Source organism: Sus scrofa, chromosome 13 (assembly GCF_000003025.6).
Source record: "Sus scrofa isolate TJ Tabasco breed Duroc chromosome 13, Sscrofa11.1, whole genome shotgun sequence".
Classification (NCBI taxonomy): Eukaryota; Metazoa; Chordata; class Mammalia; order Artiodactyla; family Suidae; genus Sus; species Sus scrofa.
Window position 1 is genome coordinate 181,282,429 of NC_010455.5, and position 25,108 is coordinate 181,307,536.

General features: G+C 35.2%; 1 protein-coding gene and 2 non-coding genes across 5 annotated transcripts in view; all 3 read left to right on the plus strand.

Moving 5' to 3' along the window:
- LOC106508546 overlaps window positions 1–25,108 on the plus strand; it is a 593,953-nt gene that overhangs the window by 504,849 nt on the left and 63,996 nt on the right. For all 3 annotated transcript variants that reach the window (XR_002338156.1, XR_002338157.1, XR_002338159.1), the window contains one exon: window positions 18,379–18,439. The gene's annotated coding sequence lies outside the window, so the exon portion shown is untranslated. The remainder of the gene's footprint in view (window positions 1–18,378; window positions 18,440–25,108) is intronic.
- MIR99A (microRNA 99a) lies at window positions 20,055–20,134 on the plus strand. Its single transcript, NR_035386.1, has one exon. It is a non-coding gene; the product is annotated as a microRNA 99a (primary transcript).
- MIRLET7C (microRNA let-7c) lies at window positions 20,781–20,874 on the plus strand. The gene has a single exon (NR_031538.2). It is a non-coding gene; the product is annotated as a microRNA let-7c (primary transcript).

A 25,108-nucleotide genomic window follows, 5' to 3' on the forward strand; every position in this document is an offset into this window, starting at 1 on the left:
CCTTCCCTGTAACCTATTACTGTAAACATAAACGTATAGGTTTTTGTGTAGAGACAAATGATTTCAACTGCTATGAATAAATACCAGTGAGCACAATTGCTGGTTATGTGATAAGAGCATATTTAATTTTGCGAGAAATTGTCAAGCTGTCTTCCAAAGTGGCTGTAGCATTTTGCATTCCTACCAGAAATGAATGAGAGTTCCTGCTGTTCCACACCCTTGTCAGCAGGTAGTGGTATCAGTGTTTCAAATTCTGGCCAGTGTGTAAGGGTATCTTATTGCTTCAATTTACATTGTCCTGATAACAAATGATGTGGAGCATCTTTTCACATGCTAGTTGTCATCTGTATATCTTTTTTTTTTTTTTTTTTTTTTGTCTTTTAGGGTCGTACCTGCAGCATATGGAGGTTCCTAGGCTAGGGGTCAAATCGGAGCTGTAGCCTCCAGCCTACGTCAGAGCCACAGCAATGAAGGATCCAAGCTGCATCTTCGACCTACACCACAGCTCATGGCAAGGCCAGATCCTTAACCCACTGAGCAAGGGCAGGGATCGAGCCACATCCTAATGGATGCTAGTCAGGTTCGCTAACCGCTGAGCTATGAGGGGAACTCCAACCATCTGTATATATGAGAGGTCTACTAAGGTGTTTGGTTCATTGTTTCTTTTTCTTTTTCTTTTTAGGGCCATACCCAAGGCATGTGGAGGCTCCCAGGCTAGGGGTCGAATTGGAGCTGCAGCTGCCAGGCACAACCAAAGCCACGATAACGTGGGATCCAAGCATGTCTGCAACTTATACCACAGCTCCTGGCAACACTGAATTCTTAACCCACTGAGCAAGGCCAGGAATCAAACCCACATCCTCATAGACACTAGTCGGGTTCATTACCACTGAGCCACAATGGGAACTCCTGGTTCATTTTTTAATCAGGTTGTTTCCTTACTGTTGAATTTTAAGAGTGCTAGATATATCTTGGATCAGTCCTTTATCAGATCTTTTGCAAATATTTTATCCTAGTCTGTGGCTTGTCTTTTCATTCTCTTGCATATTCATTTTTCTAAAAGATTGTCTTGCTGCATTACAGAAGTGGGACACTATATTCAACCAAAGTTTGATAACCAAGGCCTATAGTAATGACACCAAGAAAACTAAATATACCTAGAAAAATAAAATTATGAAAATATATTCTGTTTAGTAAGTAAAATATGCAATGTTTTCTAAATATGTATTTTAGGGAGTTCCTGCTATGTCCCAGCGAGTTAAAGATCCAACATTTTCTCTGCGGCAGCTTGGGTCGCTGCTGACATGTGGGCTCAATCCCTGGCCCAGCACAGTGGTTTAAGGATCCAGTGTTGCTGCAGCTGTGGTATAGGTTGAAACTGTGACTTGGATTTAATCCCTGGTCTGAGAACTTCCATATATATGCTGTGGGGGTGGACAAAAGAATAAAATAAAATAAATACATATACTTGTATTTTAAAAAGAAATTGTTTTCCTGTTAATAAAGCCCATTACTGAAGAATAATTTGTGGGGTATTCCCTTCGATAGTGAAATATGTAATCCTGTAATATGTTTTTACAGATAAGGGATTGGGAGAACGAGAGAAGAAAGAATTGATTAAAGAGGGTTAAATTCATGTACAAATCACTTCCCTTGTTTTTAGTGTTTTATAAAATAAAAAGTTTTCTAAATTCATGAAGGTAACAATAAAATTATCCTTGCATTACTCATGAAATGAAGGTTATTGATAAACAAAAACCCATGCTGTCACTCATACTAGTATGCTAATAGAAAATGTTTGCATGTAAAGTATAAACAATAAGCTCCCTGTGTAGCGCATGAGATGATTCCAAATTTAAGCATCCTAAGGAATTTTCATTTGGTTGTAGAGAGATAAAGAAGATGTAAAAACTGATGTAGTAGTTGGACCAATGCCATCAATATGGGATTAATCTGAAACATCCCCATTATAAATCTGGAATAAATTTAACACAATTGACTACAGATGGCAGTATATGAATAATCCATCTTTTGCTAATTCTGCCTACTCTTGTTCAGCCACACTCCTTTTAAGGAGAACCTGTCATCACATGTACAGAAGATATGCAGACCTGGAGGATGACACCACACCAGTACAACCACAAGTTAGTGGGGAGATTGAGGGCAATTTTATTTGAAATTAAAATTATTTTCAAGTATCAGTAATTGACAGTACAAGCATGAGGGTAAAGTCAGGTCATCTGTGACTTTTTAGAAGTAGAATGTACTATCTCTAATTGAGAACAGACAGTGGAAAAAGATGCGGTGAGCAGAAAACTGAGGTACGGTTTCTATGTACAGTTAAATACTTAAGTGGGTTGTGGAATAGACTGCCTCTATCTTTCTAGGATGGCATTAATTAATACTTATTCTATTTTTGATTCTTCAAACACCTTATGCATTATACTTGGACATCACTTACATGTATTCGTTTGATTGGAAACATTCCCATCCAATAATCCAATTGCTAAAATGAAAAAATTAACAGGTGTTCCACTTCTGAGTGTCATGTCCTTTGCAGCACTGCTCCCAATATTGCCTCAGTCCTAGAATTGGGTCTTGACTACATACCTATGGCTCCTGATCTGCTTAACTCCAAAGGCTGTGCCACTTACTTCTGAGGGTACAATTGTTTAAGTCATGTGAACATATTGAGTCAAGAGAGCTTTCACGGCGCCTCCCACTGAGTAGAAAGCAATGTCTTGTTTATTTATGACTTTGTTCCTTAATTCTTCTAACGGAAACTTTCATTTGACTGAACAGAGGTTCTTATAGCCCTTTACTCTCATGAAATTCTGAAATTAGTTAATATTTAAGGCATAGCTACTAATAGGCAAGAGAGATGCCAGACTTCCAAGACTTCCACACCTAATCCAGGAGCCTTACTTGTGTGTGAACCAAGAAATAAAGTATTATGCATAATTAAGATAAATTTTTTTTTTGGTGTTTTTAGGGCCACACCCAGGGCATGTGGAAGTTCCCAGGCTAGGGGTTGAATCAGAGCCATAGCTGCCAGCCTACACCATAACCACAGCAATGCCAGATCAAGCCACATCTGCAACCTACCCTGCAGCTCTTGGCAACACCGGATCCTTAACCCACTGAGTGAGGCCAAGGATCAAACTCACACCTTTATTGACACTAGTAGAGTTCATTCTCGCTGAACCACAATGAGAACGCCTTAGACAAATGCTTTCTTAGAACAAATTAATGACAACTAACAGTATCACCAGTCTGCAACACTTTTAACTACAAAAATTTATTCATTTCAAACTTGATGTGGTTTATCATCTCCAACTCTTAATATAGTACTAGAATAGATTAAAAGTCCATGGAAGAGACCATTTATGACATACACTGAATTTACGGGCTTGATTTTTTTTTTTTCTTAATCCGAAATCAGTTTATTTAAGGCCCTTGTTATCTGGTTTATATGCTTTCATGGGATGATCTTGGTACCCCAAATTTTTAAACTAGCCAAAGGCTGAAAGAACCTGCTATTTACTTGTGGACCAAATCTCCAGATTTTATAAGACCCAGATACCCAAAAGTAGCAAAGATGCATTTTAAAAAATTACTTAGGGAAGACTCAGATACTGTTAATTGCATATAATTTAGTTTCTCTGGTTTGGAAAAATAAAGAAGTTACATGCACAATTCCATAGTTACTGCAAAAGTAATGGTTTAAAAACACTAAGTCAGGGAGTTTCTGTTGTGGCACAGTGGAAACAAATCCAACTAGTGTCCATGATGATTCGGGTTCAATCCCTGGCCTTGCTCAGTCGCTTAGGGATCCGATGTTGCAATGAGTTGTGTATAGGTCACATATGTGTCTCGGATCCTGTGTTGTTGTGACTGTGGTGTAAGCTGGCAGCTATAGCTCCGATTTGACCCCTAGCCTGAGAACTTACATATGTCACGGGTACCCCCCACCAAAAGAAAAACTCAAAGCCACATAACACTCTAGTGTTACTACACACATTAAAACAAAACAAAACACTTTTCCCCCCCCCAATGTGTATTATGCCAGCAAAGATAACCATACAGGTATGAACTTCTTTATGCTGATCAAAGTTGGATTAGGAAAATAGTCTTAGGGTTACCAACTGAAGCAATTCCCATAAATTGCTTGGCACTAGACTTCATGAAAATAATTCCATTAGAAGCCTTCTCCTTCTCCAAAATATTCCACGTGGCCTCAGTGGAGTATTTTGATTTCAAGAATACTCAAGTTACAGAGTTCCCATTGTGACTCAGCAGGTTAAGAACCCAAATGGCATCCATGAGGATGTGGGTTCAATCCGTAGCCTCACTCAGTGGGTTAAGGATCTGGTGTTGCTGCCAGCTGTGCTGTGGGTCACAGATGCAGATCAACTCCTGCATTGCTGCAGCTTGCAGCTGCAGCTCCAATTCAACCCCTAGTCCAGGAACTTCCATATGGTGCAGGTGCAGCCCTTAAAAAGAAAAAAGAAAAGAAAAAAAAAGAATATACATGTTTTTACTTACCATCCTTACTCCCATCTAGGCTTTGCTTTTAAATTTTTCACCATGCTTGACACAATTTTATATTTTCCTGACTTAAGTTTAATTTTGTTAAAAGATAAACTGAGGTGTATTAAACATTTTAAGACTTTATTTGTACAAAAATTGATTTGAATCTGGCAGCACCAAACTGAAAGTGGTCAGAAGCTCTCAGAAGGGCTTCACGTATAGGAACTAGGGGATAGACTTTTACAAAGGAGACATGGAAGCAATGGCAGAAAATGATTTGATTGGCTATAGCTTAATCAGTTGACTAATTTGGGAAAGGCTACTTGGCTGTTTGTGATTGGTTGTACATTAGGTTTCAATTTCTTACCCTTGAGGCATTTTATGCTTAGGTTTTGGTTTGCTTACAAGGCTCCTCAAGTGCTAAAACCACCTGATCTTATTTATATATTTATATAAAGTTATTTATATTTATATAATGCCTTATTTATTTATATAATGCCTTCCTTGTTTAATTCATTTAACAATTTAATTTACATTTTATTGTCAGAAGCTACTTTTTTTTCCTGCTTTTTAATATCATTTCTGCCCTTTTTCATCCACCCACCCCCTCTTTGCCAACCACCACCATGCAAGTGTCAAGGAGGAAAATAAACTTTCCTTTGCCCTTCTAGGTTATTCTGGCAGCTCTCGGAATTAAATTAATATGAGACAGCTTAACAGGATAAAATGAAAAAATAATTTTATATGTATGGGAACCCCGCATACACAAGAGGTTCAAAGACAGAAAGGTAAAATGCGACGTATCTGCCATCCATAGCTCAAGGATGGGTAGGAGCCTGGGGCTTCCAAGGACAGGAAGGTCATTCACAGGACAATAAGAAGAAGTACAGATGTTTAGTAATTAGATGTTTGCTCTGCCATATAGGTGGGGCCACTAAGATAAAATTTATCTCTGCTAATAACTCTTTTTCTGGGAAAAATCCCCAATTTAAATTCTTCTAGGCAGTTAAGGGAGGGGTAGTAGTTTCTCCTGAGCCAGTAGGTTCTCAACTGCCATTAGCTCAAAATAATCCATCCACATGCCAACATGGGCCATCTTGGGGAGATATGTTTTGAACCCCTACATAAGTCATACCTACAACCACAACATGCCACGCTATTTCTCACAGCCTTGTTTATTTATTTATTTAACATTTCTAGTCTAAATAAGTTTACTCTTTCAAATAGCTTGCTTCAGATAATTTCTTCTTTTAAAGATTCTCAAGGCAGGTATCATCAAAGAGGACCTGTAAAAGGAAGCATTTATTTCTCACTAACATTATGAAGAAAATTAAACAGAAGGTAGTATGGGGAAGATACCTTTATTCAATGTTCTACTTTGTCCCAAGCTCCGCGTTTTAACAGTAAAACTTCTGTTTGTTTCCCTTGACGACACAAAAAAGAAAAACATAGATAGAAGGACAGTGAAGGGAAATGCCTAAATGGGAACAGTTAGTATCTTTTGAAATTTAGTAGGTGTTCAAGAAGAAAATAAAAAAGAAAATGGAAACATGAGACAGTAGAAGATTTCAAAAAATGTAATTTAGTTCAGAGGTCAGCACATTATGGCCCATGGGCAAAATCCAGGACCTGTTTTTGTACAATCTACTTACTAAGAATGGTTTTTGTATTTGTATGCGTTTGAAAAAACAAACATATTTTGTAGGTGAAAACTGATAAATTGAAATTGTGTTGTCCATAATAAAGTTTTATTGGAACATTGCCACATGCTTTAATTTATGTATTGTCTGGGCTGTTTTCCTACTGCAATAGCAGACTCAAGCATTTACAACAAAGACCATATGACACGCAGTGCCTGAGGCATTTATTATCTAGCCCTTTACAGAAAAGTCTGCTGACCTCTGATTTAGAACATTTCCCAGAGCTAATTTTCCTAGCTGATCAAATCATTGTTTATTGAATATCACTCTGGGATTTCAAGTTCAAATAAACCAATAAGCAGCTAGTTTGCTCAGATTTTTCGAAGAGAATTTTCTTTACAACACAAGGTCAGTGCAAACAACCAGTAAAAGCAGTCGCCTCGGTGTATTTGTTAGGTAAAAAAAAAAAAAAAAATAAATTGTTTATTTTGAGATAGCTCATATGCAGTTCTAAGACATAAAACAGAGAGATGCTATTTATTATTTACTCAGTTACTGCTTGAAAACAATAGTGTGAAATTACAACCTATATTAACATGAATATAATTAAGATATAGAATATTTCTGTCGCTGGAAAGGATTCTTCAAGTTGCTTTTTTATAACTACACCTGCTTCCCTTCCACTCCCACCCCAGTCTTAATGCCGTAACCACTAGTCTGTTTTCCATGTCTATAATTCTATCATTTCAAAAATTTCGAAATGGAATCATAAAGAATGTAACCTTTTGGAGACTGGCTTTTTTCATTCAACATAATTCTCTTGAAACAATACAGGTTGTTGTATGTGTCAATATTTTGTTCTTCTTTATTGCTAAGTAGTAAGTATTCCATAGTATAGATATATCAGTTTATGACTCCTTATCAGTTGAAGAACATTTGGGTTACTTTTAGTTTGGGGTTATTATAACAAAAGCTGCTATAAACATTTATGTACAGGTTTTGCATGAACAATATATTTTCATTTCTTTGGGATAAATGCCCAAGGGTGAAATTGCTTGGTTGTATGGTAGACATATGTTTAGTTTTTAAAAGAATATGCCAAATTGTTTTCCAGAGTTGCTGTACCATTTTACATTCCCAGAGGCAGCAATATGAGTGATCCAACATCCTCACCAGCTTTGTGTTGTCACTTACTTCTTAGTTTTTGCTCTTCTAAGAGGTGTATAGTATTATCTCATTGTGCTTTTAATTTGCATTTTCCTAATGGCTAATAATGTTCAACATCCTTTAATATGCTTATTTGCCATCTGTATATTCTCTTGGATGAAATGTCTCCTTTCTTTGGCCCATTTTTCATTTGGGTTGTTTGATTTTTTTACTGATGAGTTGTGACCATTCTTTATATCGTCTAGATACTGGTCCTTTGTCAGATGTATGGTTTGAAAATATTTCTTGTAATCTGTAGTTTGTCTTTTATCCCGTTAATGGAACCTTTTATAGAGCAAGAGATTTTACCTTTGATGAGGACCAATCTATCACTTTTTCTTTGGTGTAAAACCTAGGAACTCTTTGCCTAGCTCCATATCCAAAAGAATTTGTTCTGTAATATTTTCTACAAGTTTTATATGTTATGTTTACCTTTAAGTTAATTATCGAGTTGATTTTAAGTTATATTAATTAATTTATATAAAAATAATGAAAATAAATAAAATGAATAAATAATATACATTAAATAATTTTTTAAATTTTGAGTTAATATGAGATATATGTCAAAGTACTTTCTCTTTTTTGCAGGGGGTGTTGGTGAAGTTTTTTTACTCCAGTATCATTTGTTGATGAAAAGATTATCTTTCCTGCATGAAGTTGTTTTTGCATCTTTGTCAAAAATCAATTTAGGCACGTACATAGGGGTTTATTTCTAGACTCTCTGTTCTGAGTTATTGATAAATATGTGTATTCCTTTGCCAATACCACACAGTCCTGATTATGATCAAATAGTCTAATATTTTATTTATTATTAATATATTATTATATATACAAAAACATACCTAATATTAGTATATTAAGAAATATACTATTATATAATGTCTTAAAATTGGATAATTCCTCCCATATATATTTTTTCCTGCACTGTTTTAGCTATTCTAGTTCCTTTGCAATTCTGTATCAAGTTTAGAATAATTTTATCTATCTCTACAAAAAATCTTGCTGGGGTTTTTATAGGAACTGCATTAAACCTATATATCAATTTGGGAAGAGTTAACCTCTTTACTATGTTGAGACTTGGAATCTGTGAGTGTATGTTTTCCAAATCTCTTAGATTTCTTTCATCAGCATTTTTATAGTTTTCCTCATACAGATTTTGTACATTTCTTTTTAGATGTACACCTGCATATATCATTTTTGAGTGGTGTTTGTTAGTGTTATACATTTTTATCTTTCACTTTCTTTTTAAAAATTATTTTATTTTACTTAATCATCCTAGCAGAATAGAACTTGCAGCACTATGTTGAATAAGAATGGTGAGCGTGAACATCCTTGCCTTATTGCTGATTTTAGAGAAGCATTTATTCTTTCGCCATTAAATGTAAATGTTGATTATGGGGGCTTTTTGTAGAAAAGTCTTTATCGAATTGAGAAATTTTCCCTCTATTCCTAGTTGTCGGAGTGTGTTCAATCACATGTGGGGCTGAACGTTTTCAAATGTCTCTTTTGCATCCACTCATGTTTTCATGTGAGTTTTCTTCTTTAGCTTGTTAATATGATGAGTTTCGTTAATTGCTTTTGAAATACTGAACCAGACTCATCCCTGGAATAAATCTCAACTGTCATATGTGTAATTCCTTATATGTATTGCTGAATTCTATCTGCTAATATATTTTTTTTTGTCTTTTTTTTTTTTTTTTTGCCATTTCTTGGGCTGCTCCCATAGCATATGGAGGTTCCCAGGCTAGGGGTCTAATCAGAGCTGTAGCTGCCAGCCTATGCCAGAGCCACAGCAATGCAGGATCCAAGCCGCGTCTGCAACCTACACCACAGCTCAGGGCAACGCCAGATCGTTAACCCACTGAGCAAGGCCAGGGATTGAATCTGCAACCTCATGGTTCCTAGTCGGATTCCTTAATCACTGCGCCACGACGGGAACTCCCCTATCTGCTAATATTTTATTAATAATTTAAGGCTATGTTCTTAAGGGATATTTATTTATACTTCTCTGACTATCTTTGGGTTTGTTATCAAGATAATATTAGTTTCACAAAATAAATAAATTTTTTTCACAAAAAATTGTTTAGAATTTGCAGTAAATCTGCTTAAATATTCAATGAAACTGTCTAAACCTGGAGATTTCTTTCTGAGGGAGTTAAGTTATAAAGTTAATTTTTAAAATAGTTATAGGGCTATTTAAAATGATATAATTTATATTGGGTAAGCTGTGGTAATTTGTGTTTTCGAAGAATTTGTCCATTTCATCTAATTTGTCTAGGTTCTATGTTTTGCGTCTGTAGGTTCCCATTGTTTTCAGATATCTGCAAGGTCTGTAGTGACATACCCAGTTTCATTATGGAAATTGGTAATTTGCATCTTTTTTTTTTTATTTGTCAGTCTTGCTGGAGGCTTGCCAAGTTTATTAATCTTTTCAAAGAACCAACTCATGGCTTCATTGATTTTCTCTATTGTTTTTCTGTTTTCAATTTTATTTGTGTTCTTATCCTTCTTATTTCTTCTTTGCTTTCGGTTGATTCTACTCTTCTTGTTTCTTGAGGTTGGAGCTTTTTTTAAATTTTCTCGATAAATTTTATTTCATTTATAGTTGTACAACAGTCAACACAGAGGTTGGAGCTTTGATTATTGGTCTAATTTTTTTCTCTTTTCCAATGCATGCAATCAGTAAAATCAGTCTCCCTCTGAGCACTGGTGTTGTGTTGTCCCACACACTTTGCTATGTTATATCTTCACTTTCATTCATTCCAATGTATTTTTCTTTTTTTCCCTGAGACTTCCCCTTTGACCTATAGACATTTGGAAGCGTGTTGATGCTGTTCCAAGTATTGGAGATTTTTCCTTAACTTGCCTTGTTGGTTTCTAGTTTAATTACATTGTGGTCAGAAAAGACACCCTCTATGATTTCACTTATTTTTAATTTGATGAGATTTGCTTTATTGACCAGGATATGACCTATCTCGGAATATGTTTTGGGGCACTTAAAAAGAATGTATATTATGCTGTTGTTGGGCGGTATGTTCTAAAAATGTCAATTAGATCCTGCTGGTTGATGATGATGATTTCTATATCTGTGCTAATTTTCTGTCTAGTTCTATTAATTGTTGAGAGAGGTGTGTTGAAGTTTACAGCTTTAGTCATGAATTTGTCTGATTTTTTTTATTTTATTGGCCTTCATGCTACACAGTTTGCAGCTGTTTTTTGTTTGGTGTATACACATGCAGGATTGTGACATCTTCTTGTTAAATTATCTATTTTTTAATCATTTTAAGATGTTTGTCTCTGGGATTTTTTTTTTTTTTTACTTTCAAGTCTTTTTTATTTTAATATCATTGTCTTTGATTTTGCATGATATATATTGTTTCCAACATTTTACTTTCAACTAGTGTATTTTATATTAACATGTTTTAATTGAATTCCTTGTAGATAGCATATAAGTGAGCCATTTTTTTTAACTCCACCATACAGATCTCTTCATTTTAATTGGTACATTCTGACAATTTACATTTAATTTAGTTATTGATATGTTATGATTTGAGCCTACCATTTTGTTATGTTTTCTATTTTTTTCTCTCTGATTTTCATTTCTTTTACCTTCCTGTGGGTTACTTGAACAATTTTTAGAATTTTGACATACCTAGTGTTTTTCAGTGTATTTCTTTGTGTAGTTTTTGACATAGTTTTAGTTGCTTTATATATTAAATTATATACACATAACTTATCACAGACTACTTACTGGTGTCTTCATTTTGCTAGTTCAGGTGAAATATGTAAACATTGCCTCCTTTGTTTTGTACCTTTATCCACTTATAAATTCTCTTAAATGTTTCCTCTACATACTTTTAATAACTACATCAGATAGTGCTAAATTTTTATTTCTACCATCAAGCAAAATTTAGAAAACTCCAGAGAAGGAAAGTCTACTATTTTTACTCATATTTTTGTTATTGAATTCTTTCTTCCTTTCTAAAATTCCAAAGTCCTTCTTTTATCATTTCCTTTCTGTTTGGACAACTTCCCTTACCCATTCTTTTAGGGTAGGCTTACTGTTGAAAATTACCAGAGTGTTATTTCGTCAGATAGTGTTTTGATTTCTCCTTCATTCCTAGAGGATATTTTCCATAGACATAGGATCCTGGGTTAACAGTTCTTTTTCTTTCAACCCTTATAAATGTTGTGGCCCTTCCTTCAGGCAACAGTGGTTTCTGATGAAAAACTCACTTGTCAGAATTGTTTTTCCTGTATAGGTAAGGTTCTGTTTTTCTCTTGCTGCTTTCAAGATTTTTTCTTTGTCTTTAGTTTTCAGAAGTTTGACTAAGATGTGTTTTGGTGTGGATTTCTTTGGGTATTTCCTGCTTGTGGTTTGCTTAGCTTCTTGAGTCTGTATGCCTTCTGCTAAATTTGGGGAGTTTCCAGCCATTATTTCTTTGACCATGTTTTATACCTTGCCCTCTTTATTCTCTCTTTCTGGGACTCCAGTGGCAAAATATTTTCTCTTTTCTTATAGTTCCATAGTTGCCTAAGTCTCTGTTACCTAATTTTTTTAAAAGTATATTTGCTTTGATTGGTTCAGATTGGGTTATTTCTATTGTCTAGCTTCTAATTCACTGATTCTTTCCTCTGTCCCTCTTTTTTCTTTTTTTTTTTTTTTAAACTTCAGCTAAATACATTTTCCAGTTCTAAAATTTCCATCTGGTTATTCTTTATATTCTATTTACTTGCTAAGACTTTTAATTTTTTAAAAGTTGATTTCAACCGTATTCCTAATTCCTCATTGAAGCATTTTCATGATGGCTGCTTTAAAAACTTTGTGAGGCAGTTTCGACATCTCTCTCTTCTTAGTGCTCACATGCACTCTGTCTTTTTACATTCAGTTTGAGATCTTCCTGCTTTGCTGTATAGCAAACCATTCTCAACTGAAACCTTGACATTTGGGTATCATGCTCTGAGACACTAGATCTCATTTAAACTTTCTGTTTTAAGTAGCTTCCTCTGACACTAATCCAGCAGGGAAAGGGCAGCACAGTCTTGTCACTGCCAGGTGTAGGTGGAAGTCCAGGTTGTTACTGCAGGGAGGGGATCAGAGTCCCTGTTTCCCTGCAGGCCTTCACCAATGCCTTCCTAGAGAGGAAGGACTGGAGTGATTTGTTACTACTCCCTTAATGACATTTTCCGGCCTAAAGGTTGGGGGAATAGCGGCGTTGTGTCGTGACTACTGGACATTTTCTAATGTCCTGAGTCTCTGCTAGCCCTCTCTTGTCTGACATCTTAGCAGGAAGAAGAAGAATACCTCATTACTTTTGAGTTGGGGTGGATGTCCAGAACTCCATAAAGTCTCCACTGATGCTGCATGTTGGCAGGGGAAGGGACCCTGTTATCCCCTGACAAGGCTGAAAGGTCCAATCCTCCTCTCTGACTTTCCTATACTGCCCTGAGGTTGGGTAGAGGAGGTTGGGATATTTTGCTCTAGCCTAACAAGCATGGTGCTAGGTACCCTGCTCTGACTTTGCAGGTATGGGGTGGGTGTTTGACTGGAAAAAAGTGGTATTGTCCTAGTGCTTTCTGTCTTTCTAGCCTGCTGCATTCCTGATTGGGGCTTTTTGGAGATTTTTTTGGTCTGCACTGGTTTCTGTCTCTGGGGGGCAGGCTTCTTCTGCTTCAAGTTTTGAATTTGTGAAGCAAACTTAAAATCCAGGGACCCTACCACCATATTGTTCCTTGGGTCCCGAGGTCCCTAACTGGATTATCTTCTCTCCATCTTTCAGAGTCTCCCTATGTTTGTTTTATTATATGCAATGTTCAGGGATTTGAGTTGTACTTAGGAGGATTTGGGTAAAACTACACCTACTCTATCTCTCTGGAAGTGAACATCTCCTCTGTCTTCTGCTTTTGTTTTTGCTTTTTAATTGGGAGAGCAACATAACACTTTTCACATGAGGTACTTTTAGGGATCAAACATAATTATGACAAACTGATTAATATATTTTGTATTAAAAAGAGAAACTTTAAAATAGCAAGACAGGAATTCCTGTTGTGGCACAGTGAAAACAAATCCAACTAATATCCATGAGGATGCGGGTTCAATCCCTGGTCTCACACAGTGAACTGTGGTGTAGGTCACAGATGCAGCTCGGATCCTGCATTGCTGTGGCTGTGACATAGGCCAGCAGCTGTAGCTCTCATTTGACCCCTAGCCTGATAACTTCCATATGCTGCCAGTGCAGCCCTAAACAGCAAAAAAAAAAAAAAAAAAAAAAAAAACGCAAGATGACAGAAATCATCTCTATCTGTAATCCATTTTTTAATATCTACTTTTCTTCCAATTTCCTATTCTTATCATTGTGTTTCTTGATGAGCAATAAATGCTCCTTCAGGACCCACAACACTTCTGTGAAGAAGTGAGCTTTTCTTACTTGAAAGTTCTTCCTGAATGACTCCCACCTGGGGGCATGTCCATTTGACTCATTGCTGTTCCCCTGTGTCTATCACACAGCCTGGCCACATACACCTACTTAAATAATTGCTGAATAAGTGAACGAGAACACAACATTTTCTTTCTGTGAGGACTTATCTACTTTCTTCTGGCTGTGCTAAAGCATGGGGCACATGTGTTGGCTGGGCTTGTTCCCCCACCAGGCACTCCAAGGCATGTGCTTAGGACAGTACTAAAATTTATCCACAATTTTGCAATCTAGAAAAAAAAAGCAAATTTTTAATTTCAGCACATGTGTAAGTTTTTATTTTATGGTTTAGAATTGTTTGTATTCTGAATTACATATGGGGAAAACATCAGAATGGTTTCCATGCATGTGCGTGTATGCATACTCACTCCTATCCTTCCTCAAGAAAGTGACTCAAAGACCATAACTCAAAAAAGACCAGAGACCGTTTCCAAGATATTTGCTAGATCCTTGAATTCTTTTGGTTTTGTTTATTTTTTTATAGGCAAGTAATGGTTTGATTACCTTTTCCAGTCTTTGTCTGGTATTGTGCAATATATATGTCTATATGTGAGTGTCTGTACATGGAGGAGGGATAACATTCATCCATAGTTTTGTAAGGCACTGAATATAATTTTAAAATTGTGCAAAGATAATTATAAAGATTCCCCATCTTAGAAAAACTGAAGCATTTTTTAATGCAGGAAAGGCAACCATAATTCTTTTTGGTACTACTGAGTATGTTTCGCTTAAATACTAATAGCACTTGCTTTCCCACTGAGCTATAGATTTTGCTTAAGGAAATGGTGAAAGATTTCATTCACTGTACTTTTGTTAGAAAGTATGGAAATGTTTGTCCACGGGAACTTCTGTCGCCTGTGAGAATGGAAATCCATTGAGGTGAGGGAACCCTTTCATTTGATTGCCTAGAAGCTGTTGATACATTCCTTGTATCTTTCAACGGGATCTTTCACGCCACACAGGAAAACTGTAGCTGGTGAAGGAACAGAAAGAGCACTTCTTCCATGAGTCAAATCTTAGCAAACTTGCACAGCAGCTGTGCTAGGTACTGCTGAGGATTACCCCAGGACCCAGTTGCAGGGGTGTGCGCGGTTGAAGAGACAACTGGCATCCCTCAGGGGACCACTTTGACGGAGATTGAAGCAATAATGCATCCCCACTGCTGCTGGAGGATATTGTGGCCGTGTAGTACAAAACTGGTGCCAGATAAAAATCAGAAAGTAATAAAAAGCAAGACAAAACTCAAGAGCTTTTCAATCTTAATGCAAGGGACTAAAACAAACGTCCTGGGCTTGTTGCATTCACTCAGAAAGGAAAAGGGGGCAGGGGAAGGGAAAACTTGCAGAGACTTCAGTCTTTTCCTTTGAGAACCATTTGTGTTGTGAAATAAAGTTACGGAGTAGGCATGTTCAGACCTTTATTTGCTACATTTAGTCTGAAGGATTCCCCCCCAGCACACACACACCCTTAACTACAAGAAGCCAGAGTTTTCTGTGCAAACTGAAACAGGCGTTGCAAGAATCAGATTCACTTTGGACGACTCTTCACATTCCAAGTCATCATTGCATTAGGCAGCACAATTCCATCTCTGGTTGATGGGCAGAAAAAGTGGGCAGCTTGCCAGGTAGACGTTTCCATGACTCCCAGCCCCCAAAGGTGATGCGTTTTTCAGCTAATTCAATGAAGAGTGGGCTGAACTTTGGGTCTAAACGAGACAATAGCTGCCTTCGCAGTATCAGCAGAATGGTTGATGGGAATGCACTCTACATTTGGCAGAGAATCATGTGACCTTACGACTGAGATTTTGTGATGGTGCCAACGGAGACTTGGAAAGCAGCAACCGTCCTGACTTTTTTCTTCTTTTCTAGCATGGCTCAGAAAATGGTGGATCTTAATACTTGACTTTAGCCAGACTCAGCAAGCGACTGAGCTTTGAAGCACAACTTCGCCTTTATTCTGGGTTTTTGGCAGGCCACCAGGAGGCTGTCCCTTTCACGCCTGATAAATTCTGCTGCTTATCTCTAAATAGAAAAAAAAAAAAAAGAAAGAAAGAAAGAACATATAAACAGAATATTGAGGCATAACAAGTGAATCCTAAAATTGTGTGTGCTTTTTTTGTTTTTTTGCCTTTTCTTACCGCTGATTTTTTAAAACGTTAATACCCTTTCTGCTTGCTGAAGAATCCAAGTAGGTTTTTTTTTTTTTTTTTTTTTTTGGTTTATAATGAACAGGCATTTGAACTGGGCAAACAGGACGACAGCAGCAGTGAGCATGAGATCATTGCAGCAGTGTAGCAAACTGGCACCCTGCCTTCTCACCCTTTTGGTTCAGGAGACAAACGTGTGCAATCCTCATTTCTAAAGTCAGCACAGCCTGGAAGGATTCCTGGTCTCTCCCACCTTCTACCATTCTGCTGCCAGGGACGGCAAGGATTGGTGCAGCTTCTGCGCAGTGCTTTGTGCCTGGAATACCGAGAAGCAAGAAAAAGAAGACAAGCACCCTGGTCCTTTTTTCCAAGAAATAGCAGGAGCCATGAAGAAAAAAAAATCTGAGTTTGTCCTACTCCTTGCAACAGTGCTGGGAAAAAAAGAGAGAGAGAGAGAAAGAGACGCTCCTGCTCAAAAACAAAAACAAAAACAAACAAACAAAAATCCAAACCAAAACAAACCAAAAAAAAAAAAAAAAAAAAGCCAACATTGGCTTGTATAACTACAGAGACATCGGGCTTTGTAAAGCAGCTTTGTAAGGCAACATAAGCAAATGAGCCTTCTTTATTTTGTATTATTTCCAAAACATGGCATAATAAGCAATATATTGCTCTTGGTGAAATCGCACCTTTCATATCAGGTATAACTTTTTTTTGTTGTTTCTTTTTAAGCCTACTGTTATGTAAAAGGGGATCCTTGAACTTTCAATTTACTCTGATTTAACTCATCACCCACTTTACTCTTATTAACTTTTTCCTTTTGCTCTCTTGCTCTAATCCTGATTAGAATAGAAACTTTAGTAAAAATAGAAAAATCTCTATGCAAAAGATGGTACCTGTTTTTATTTTTGTTATACATAGAAGTTTTGGAAAAACATTAATATATTATCTGTGCTTATTGTGTACAGTATTAGTTTTTGCTGTCTAAGAAAAGTGAGCATTTAGCCCTGGTTGGTAAAGAAACTAAACCTTTCATGTGCCGTTGACTCATAATTTAAAATGTGAAAGAAGAAACTTTTTCAACTTCAAAAAAGAGGTCGTGTTAGAATATATATTAAACTTCTGATAAATAAAATTTAGTTTGGGGGAGGCTATATTTAAATTACTTACCAGGATTTCAGTGTAACAAATAGAGATGAAAATATCATGTTCTCAGTTGCTAAGTAGAAAAAAGCTTTTTCCACAATAATACTGACTGTTAAAATATATTTAAAAGAATAATTTGTCTTAGAGCTATTGCTGAGAGTGTTGGAAATATCTATTATTTTAGTAGAAAAAGTACATACAAACTTGTTTTTAGTTTAAAGCAGTGTATTGGATCAGCAGATAAATGCATTGCATTCTAATTATTTTGTCTGTTTGTAGAAGTAAATTGCTAAGCAATTGAAGCATTTTATAACAAAAACCCAGTTTTTCCTGGTTCAATGAGAAAGGATTAGCTGATATATTCCACCTATTTTAATTTCCATTAAAACTGTTTCAAAACATGTTTTAAAATTGTTAAAGAGAGAAAATGTTTTTAAGTACATAGCGTATATAGAGTATAATTTTCATGTTAAGAATTGATACTATATTTTCCATAAAAATAATAAACTTTAAGCAAACTGTTCTGCTTTTAAAATCATATTTTATTGTAATAAAAATATATAAACAATGAGAAAATACTGTAGAACTTATAAATTCTACCTTTTTTTAATTCTACAAAGAATTGTGGGAAATAACAAATACCTAATATACTGATAACATTCAAGGAAAACATTTTATTAAGTTTATTGTTTATTGTTCACCAATTATTTAAAAAATAGCTCTTGTTCCTTTATGCTGCCTCAGCTAATGGAACATCAACTTTCACAGGCTTAATTAACATTTTTAAACCTGTTTTCATGTTTCAAGATCCTTTAGTTGAAAAACATTATTTTAAATGTTATTTTTAGGAGCCATTAATCTCTACACTCTTAATTATCTTATTAAGCTCCATGCCAAATCCAAATCTCTTTTCAGCTTTCACTAGTTCATTGTACAAAACCTAGTCGCTTCTTTAACAGCCATGCCTCCTTTCACTTTCAAAACTATTACTGTGAAAACAACACCAACCAAAATGAACGCATACATGCAAACTATGAAACCACATTATATGTCATATGAGTAGCCTTGGGTGGGGCTCCACGAGTCTTCCAAGCCTTTAAAAATACTTTAAAAGGTTTTGCCCATTTTGATACTGTGTTTTCTTCTCGGTCTTCTACCTTCATTCCCACCGTCCACCCAGATGCTCCTCCTAGACAGCAGTTGTCTGATATTTCTCCTTTTGTGGTTGTTTTAGGGAAAAACTTAAAATGGATATGAGAAGTGAAGAAAGTGATCATAGGAGCAAGTCATCTCAGGTAAAAATAAAAAGCAAAAGAGCAATAATATTTAATATTTGTTAAGAAAAAATAATATTGACTGTGTTTAGTTATAAGCATTTGTTTCATACTCTATTGATCTAGCTGTTGGATTTGCCACTGATGGTTTGAAGGTTTATAATATTACTTACCTTTGTGAAAAATTTTTGTCTGAGTTTGTGATCGGTGTACAGTTCGAGTCCCTTTGAATATAGATCCATTCATACAACATAGGTGAAATATGGTTGAATAGAAAGTAGTTTAGGAAAAAGACAAAAAATGTAATTTTTTATTTGTCATATATAAAAGGAAATGAAATCTGGGGGGAGGTAATGAAGTCATGCCTTTTTTTAATGCTTTCTTAAGAGAATGAAACAAAAATATAAAACCCTCATAGGTAGGATGAAACCCAAAACAAATTTTTCTTTTTATTTGATGTTGAAATTTATGAATATATGTTAAAATATTTTAATACATTTGAATGCAGGATTGTGGATTTTTCCTATAGTTTTTAATAAGCATGGGAATAGTTAGAAAATAAATAATAGTAAAAAATTATGTGGACCACATTATCTATATATAGTCTATAAAACACATTTTATTGGCTTCAATACACACAAAAACACTAATTAATTTTTATGTAGTATTTTTCCACAATGAAGATATAATTAAAAATGCTAAATATTGTGGATATGACTGAAATGATTAATAAAATACAACTTATAATTTTGTTGCTGTTGAGCTTAGGATCTTAAAAAATGTGTACATGCCTGGATTTATGTTTACTCTTTGTGCGGTTGCTTATTGTCTGGTGGTTTAAAGTATTTTTGAATAACAACTTATTTTTACTCAACCTGTTGACCAGATGAGAGTTGTATGCAGCCATATATTATGTTTTAAGTACATTTGAAAAAAATAAATTTAAGTATATGTGTTTCAGAGACAAGATACCCTCTTTTATGCAGATCTGGAGTATAAATGTTAAGCGCGCAGTAGTAGTAATAATGCTATCAATTAATTTTTGTTTTTTGACATTTATCCATAATTGTTCATTGGAGTATTATCCCAACTACAGACACATATGTATATTTAAGAATTTAAATAACTTCCTGTGTTCTCTGCCTAATCAACAAAATCTTACTTGTTTTATAAGAAAGTTATAATATTACCAATTCCTTGAAACCACTAACTGAGGTTTTATAAGAGTTAAAACAAGCAGTCTAACTCTTACACAGTTAGCTTAATAGTTAATTTGGTCTTAATTATAGGCTCATAATACTACATTTATGTCTCACAATTACATAATTCATACATGCATGTATAGATTCTTTTTTATTTTCTTTTAAAATTTGTCATTGATTAGAATAGTCTTTTTCCAAAATATTCATTCTTAAAACAAAAGGAGTCTGTGAAAATGCTTTCGCTATACTATTTTGAAAATTCTCATGTATTTAGTTTAGAATATTTATGAAGGCCTTTAACTGGGAATATGCATACTTAGACATTTCAGCATATCAATATTGATGCTAAAGGATTGATGTTATTTCAGCCTCCTAATTTCATCAGATATTTACAAGAAATTCTGTACTATTAGGGAGCCCATGAGAGACGTTGCCCATTGGCATAAACCCGTAGATCCGATCTTGTGGTGAAGTGGACCGCACAAGCTCGCTTCTATGGGTCTGTGTCAGTGTGGTAATCTGACAAAATGCTATACACAATGCTGTTAAGTAGTATTTCAAACTCCTGTTAAACTCTAGTTGGTTACTTTCGAAGTGATTATATATACCTTTGGTTTTCGTGTATATATTTCATGTATATATTATCCTGTCTTACAAGGCAGGCTTCAATTGTTGAACACTTAGAAGGGCTTATCGAACAGCCATTAAAGTTTAAGTCCAAGCATAGTAAGTGACTTAAGAAGCTTGAATTTTTTATAGCAAAGGTTGAACCAAGATCTGAATAGATCCTATTCAGAAACTTCTGTTCACATTCCAGCAGTTAATGCACTTCAACAATATCAGTAAGAAAATTAAAGGCTATAACTGGCTTTATGTGTTACTTTTGAGCTTGTTTCTCTTGAAAAATAAAGCTAAATGCTATTGACTTTTAATATTATTGCTAGTAGAACTATGCCATGAAAGATGTCAGAGGACATTTTATATGACCTATGCCAGAAACCCAAAATATGAGGGTAGTCCTAGTAGGCACATGTTAAATTTATCGGTAAAGTGTTAGAATATTATCTACGTCCTTGCCAAGTCCTTAGGTGTATGGCCGCCGCCATATTTGGAGGAGCTGACTGAAGATATGATAAGGAGTTTGAAGCAACAGTGGAAGCTGTGTGCATCCGGGTTGAGGTAGTAGGTTGTATGGTTTAGAGTTACACCGTGGGAGTTAACTGTACAACCTTCTAGCTTTCCTTGGAGCACACTTGAGCCATCGAGGAATTCTTCATCATTTTAATCTGATCAAGCCTATTTCTGTGCAAGAAGGTAATGTGTCATGAGTATTGCGGATAATTAAAATTATTCTTTATCCCTAAATATTGTATTATTCTATTTGTATCTGCTTATGAACTCTGGAAAGATGGTATCCTGATAGGCTATTACTCTAGATTGAACATTTTAAAGAACTGACGAGTAATGACTTAAACTGCACTAGTATTGCAGCTCTCATCATCCATAGATACTCCGAATTGGGCACTTAATTTTGCAAACTGATCATTGATCTATTTTTATTGGCTACTTAGACCCTACAGGTAAAAAACTTTCCCAGTGCATTTATCTGAGTCTTTCTTATGACACATCACTTTCTCTCTTATGTTATCGCTATCTGTGTGCTTGTTTATTTTTTCCATTCTAGACTGTAAGCCCCTTGAGGGCAAAGTCTGTGCTTTATGTTTCATTGTATCCCCTGCAATGCCTTACACATAATAAGAACTATTTATTTATTGGATGAATGAATGGTGTAGGAGAACTCACTCTGTAATAAGTTTCTGTTGAATATTTGGATGAAGTACAACAGTGGTCATAAATCTGAGTTTTGTTTATTTGTCCTAAAATATACCTAAATTTAATTCAGACTGCTATGCATCAGTAATATACTTGACTTGTTTTTTAACTGTGCTGAGTATGTCTGCTCTTTCTAGACATACAGTTTAATTTAGGTCTGCTTTTTCTCTAGAATAAAAAGAATAGACCGAGTTCATTTGATTAAGTTTATTACAATTTATAATCCTAAATTTCAATTATGTTATTTTTTTTCAGCTTTTTAAAATTCCTTGATTTCCAAATGAATGGTTTTCCTTTCAGCATCAGTTTTATGAATCAGCTTTTTGCATTCTGTAGATTTTCCTTATTTTCTATCCTATATTTTTGTATATCTGTTGAATAAAACAGAAACAACTAAACCAGAAACTTATTAAGAAATTAATAAGTATGTAAAGTATAACTTGAGGATTACATTTTCATTTGAAGGAAAGATACCTACAATATTCTCTCTATACAAAGCAAACTGGTCTCTTTGGAGTCTAGTATCTTTGTGCCAACTTTAGTAGCAGTGAGTGGTGACATTTATAGAGATGCTAGTTTATCTAGATCCTTTTTTACTCACAGAATTAAATAGTTCCAGATATTATAACTTATTTAAACTCCAAGCATGAAACACTGACTACATAAGAAAGGATTTTTAGATACAAATGTGGGTTACAGCTATACATCCTGGCTCTGTGATGTCGAGCTTTCTATACAACGCTGGTATCCAGATATCTCAGAATCTAGAATTTACCCATAATGGTGATGAAGAAGGAACTTTTGCATCACCAATAGGAAGAACACTTGAGCCTTAGAAGTCTTGAATACTGGCGATTTCAAGAAAAATTATTTTACTGGTATGCAGAAGCTAAAAATGAGTAGTCTCTAAGAAGGAAAAGTCTTTTCAAGGACTAATTGAAAGAAAATGAGCAAGGTGCAGGAGACATAACCAAAAGGTGGGAGAGAGAGGGTGGAAGAGACCATTGAGTGGTAAAAAATCGCATCCTTGTAAATAGTTTGGCCCTCAAGAACTAGCTCCCCTTTTGTGTGCATGTGTGTATGCAGAGTACCTCCCAATACTCTGTGTACAGACTTGGAGACCAAGTCATGTACACATCGATGAGCCAAATAGAATACTATTGCCAATAAATGCCTATTTCCATGCTGTGCAATAGAGTGAGGTATATTACAGAAGTCAGCTATGATGTACAATTTAAAGATAATCTTATAAAAATACTATGACAGCTGCATAAAATTGTGGTCTCTTATCTACCTTATCTAAAGTGAACTGGCATTCTAAAAGAATAGCTGAAAGTGAGAAAGATGTCGCTATGATCCATTGTATTAGCCTTGTAGAAATCCCATGATAATTTCAAAGGGCAGAGGATATAATTAGCATCAATGAAGAAAACAAAGACCTTCTTTGTAAGGGTGGGAACACTACATAGGAGAATTATGCTTTCACTAGCAATTAATAGTAAATTTTCCTCCTCCAGCCATGGGGTTATTTAAGTTCTTATATTTCTGTGGAAAAAAAAAATGGCGAATGACACATATGCAAACGGACAAGGTTATTTTTAAAGAAACTAGGATTCAGGACCACTGCTGGTGTCTAAACCTAGAAATAGTTAAGTTATGTCTAAGAAACCATGGGGAAGCGTTGTACATTTAGAAAGTCAGCATTCAACTGGGGAACAACTATGCAGATTGAATAATCTCTTTAAGAATTTTAAGTGGTCAACTTTTACTCTATTCCAAGATTTCCACACTTGATCACAAAGGTAGTGTGAAAATTCAGGGAATAAATATCAGAAAATCTTACTTTACCTAACTAATATCTCTTTTGATGTTTTGGAACACAAAATTAGATAGATAGAGAGAGAGATCGATCAATCGAGTGAAAGAATATATCTTTAGGTTCATAATGGCTGATTGACCTTAAATGCTTTGTGTAATGAGTCAGGAAGGAGTAATATTAGGAAAGAAGAAAGGGAAGAGGGAGAAAGGAAGAGGAGAAAAAAGGAAAGGAAAGGAAAGGAAAACCAGCTGCAAAGTAACTGACTAGCCCTTACCAAAAAAATGTCTAATTTAGTTCATAATATTAGCTCATAATGTTATGAACTAAATTGGCCAAAGTAACTATGAGAGAATCAGATAAATCACTTGGCATTTGGACTGAGTCTTCTTGAAAATGATCCAACAGTACGTGAACTATGTTATTAAAATAAATGAGTCACTTTCTGTAAATAATCATTTTGTTTCTTTTATTCCCTATTATCAAACGCTGACTCATAGGCCTAGGTGATTCCCCAAGATTCCCCAAATGATGTGATACAGAATTCTGCCATCCTGAGCATTATTTTAACCCACTGTCTAGTTTCTATTCTCAGAATATAGGAATAGTGCTTGAGGTCACTGATCTTGACTATACCCACACCAGCCCCCTAAAAGACCCATAGGGAACACCCATGAAAATCATTAGCTGAAGTTTCTGACATAAATGAAAGAGCATTTATCTCTCACTTGCTTACCAGTTCCTACCAAATACTATGACTTCCAAGCAGACTTTCTTCCACTTGATATCCTGTTCTTCAAGATCCATGTATATCACAGTTTCATCCATGAAGCGTTTACACTTCTGTAAAAGCACATTTCCCAGTTCTGAATCCTTGCAGCTTTTATTCCCCCAGGATTTTTTTCTAACTTCCATTAGTAAAGTCCAAGTGTCCCAAGGGACTGTGACTAACCTTTATACTTCATGCATTGTACATATAATTTTTTAAAAACTTGTTGGATTGGGTTGAACTTTAGATCATTTATGGGCACTTAAATTTATATACATCTTAAACAGTTTGAGCAGTAGAGTCCTGCATTAATTCAAGATATTCCTAGACTCTCCATTATATATCAGAATGGGGCAAGGAGTTTTTTATTTATTTGGGGATTTTTGTTTGTTTGTTAACCACTGACTTGATAACAGGCAAGTCTTAGTTAAGCCTGTGATATGCCATTAAAGTTATTCATAAGACTAACTAATCTCTATTATTTATAATAAATCTAGGCCCTTTGAATACAGAAATATGTCTTTTCCAAACTTACAACTCCTGCTGTAGAGCTCAGTTTATAGGATGAATTGAAGAATTCATTGATGAATAAACAATTTTTAATGTAATAAAAACATGATATAGTGGATCAATTCTGTATTGAAGTGGGCATCTTCAAACTTTTAAAGTTTAGAATTTAAGAGAAATCAGGACTCTCACTTTTAACAATTTTGAAGTCTGTTTAATAGTGGTTTTTAATTTTTAAGTTGACATTGTCTTCTGTGTGCCTTCGTCTTTAACTTCACTCCAAGCTATGTGGAATGTGTTAGATAAACCACCAGTGTTTTTTTCCTTACATCTATCTGATCCCTCCTAAATCCCAACTTTGTTTCTCTTCACTCTGAGGTCTTGGGGCACTTGCTTGATGCTAATGGTATTTAGCCTTGCATTTCCTGTTACTTTTTAATACATTTAGATAGTAAACAGTAAAGTTAGCTTACAAGCTATATAATTCTGTACACTTTTATTTAGTAGGCATATAAATAGTACTTGATTGAAGGTAAAAATAAAGTTTAGATTTATAAATGGTA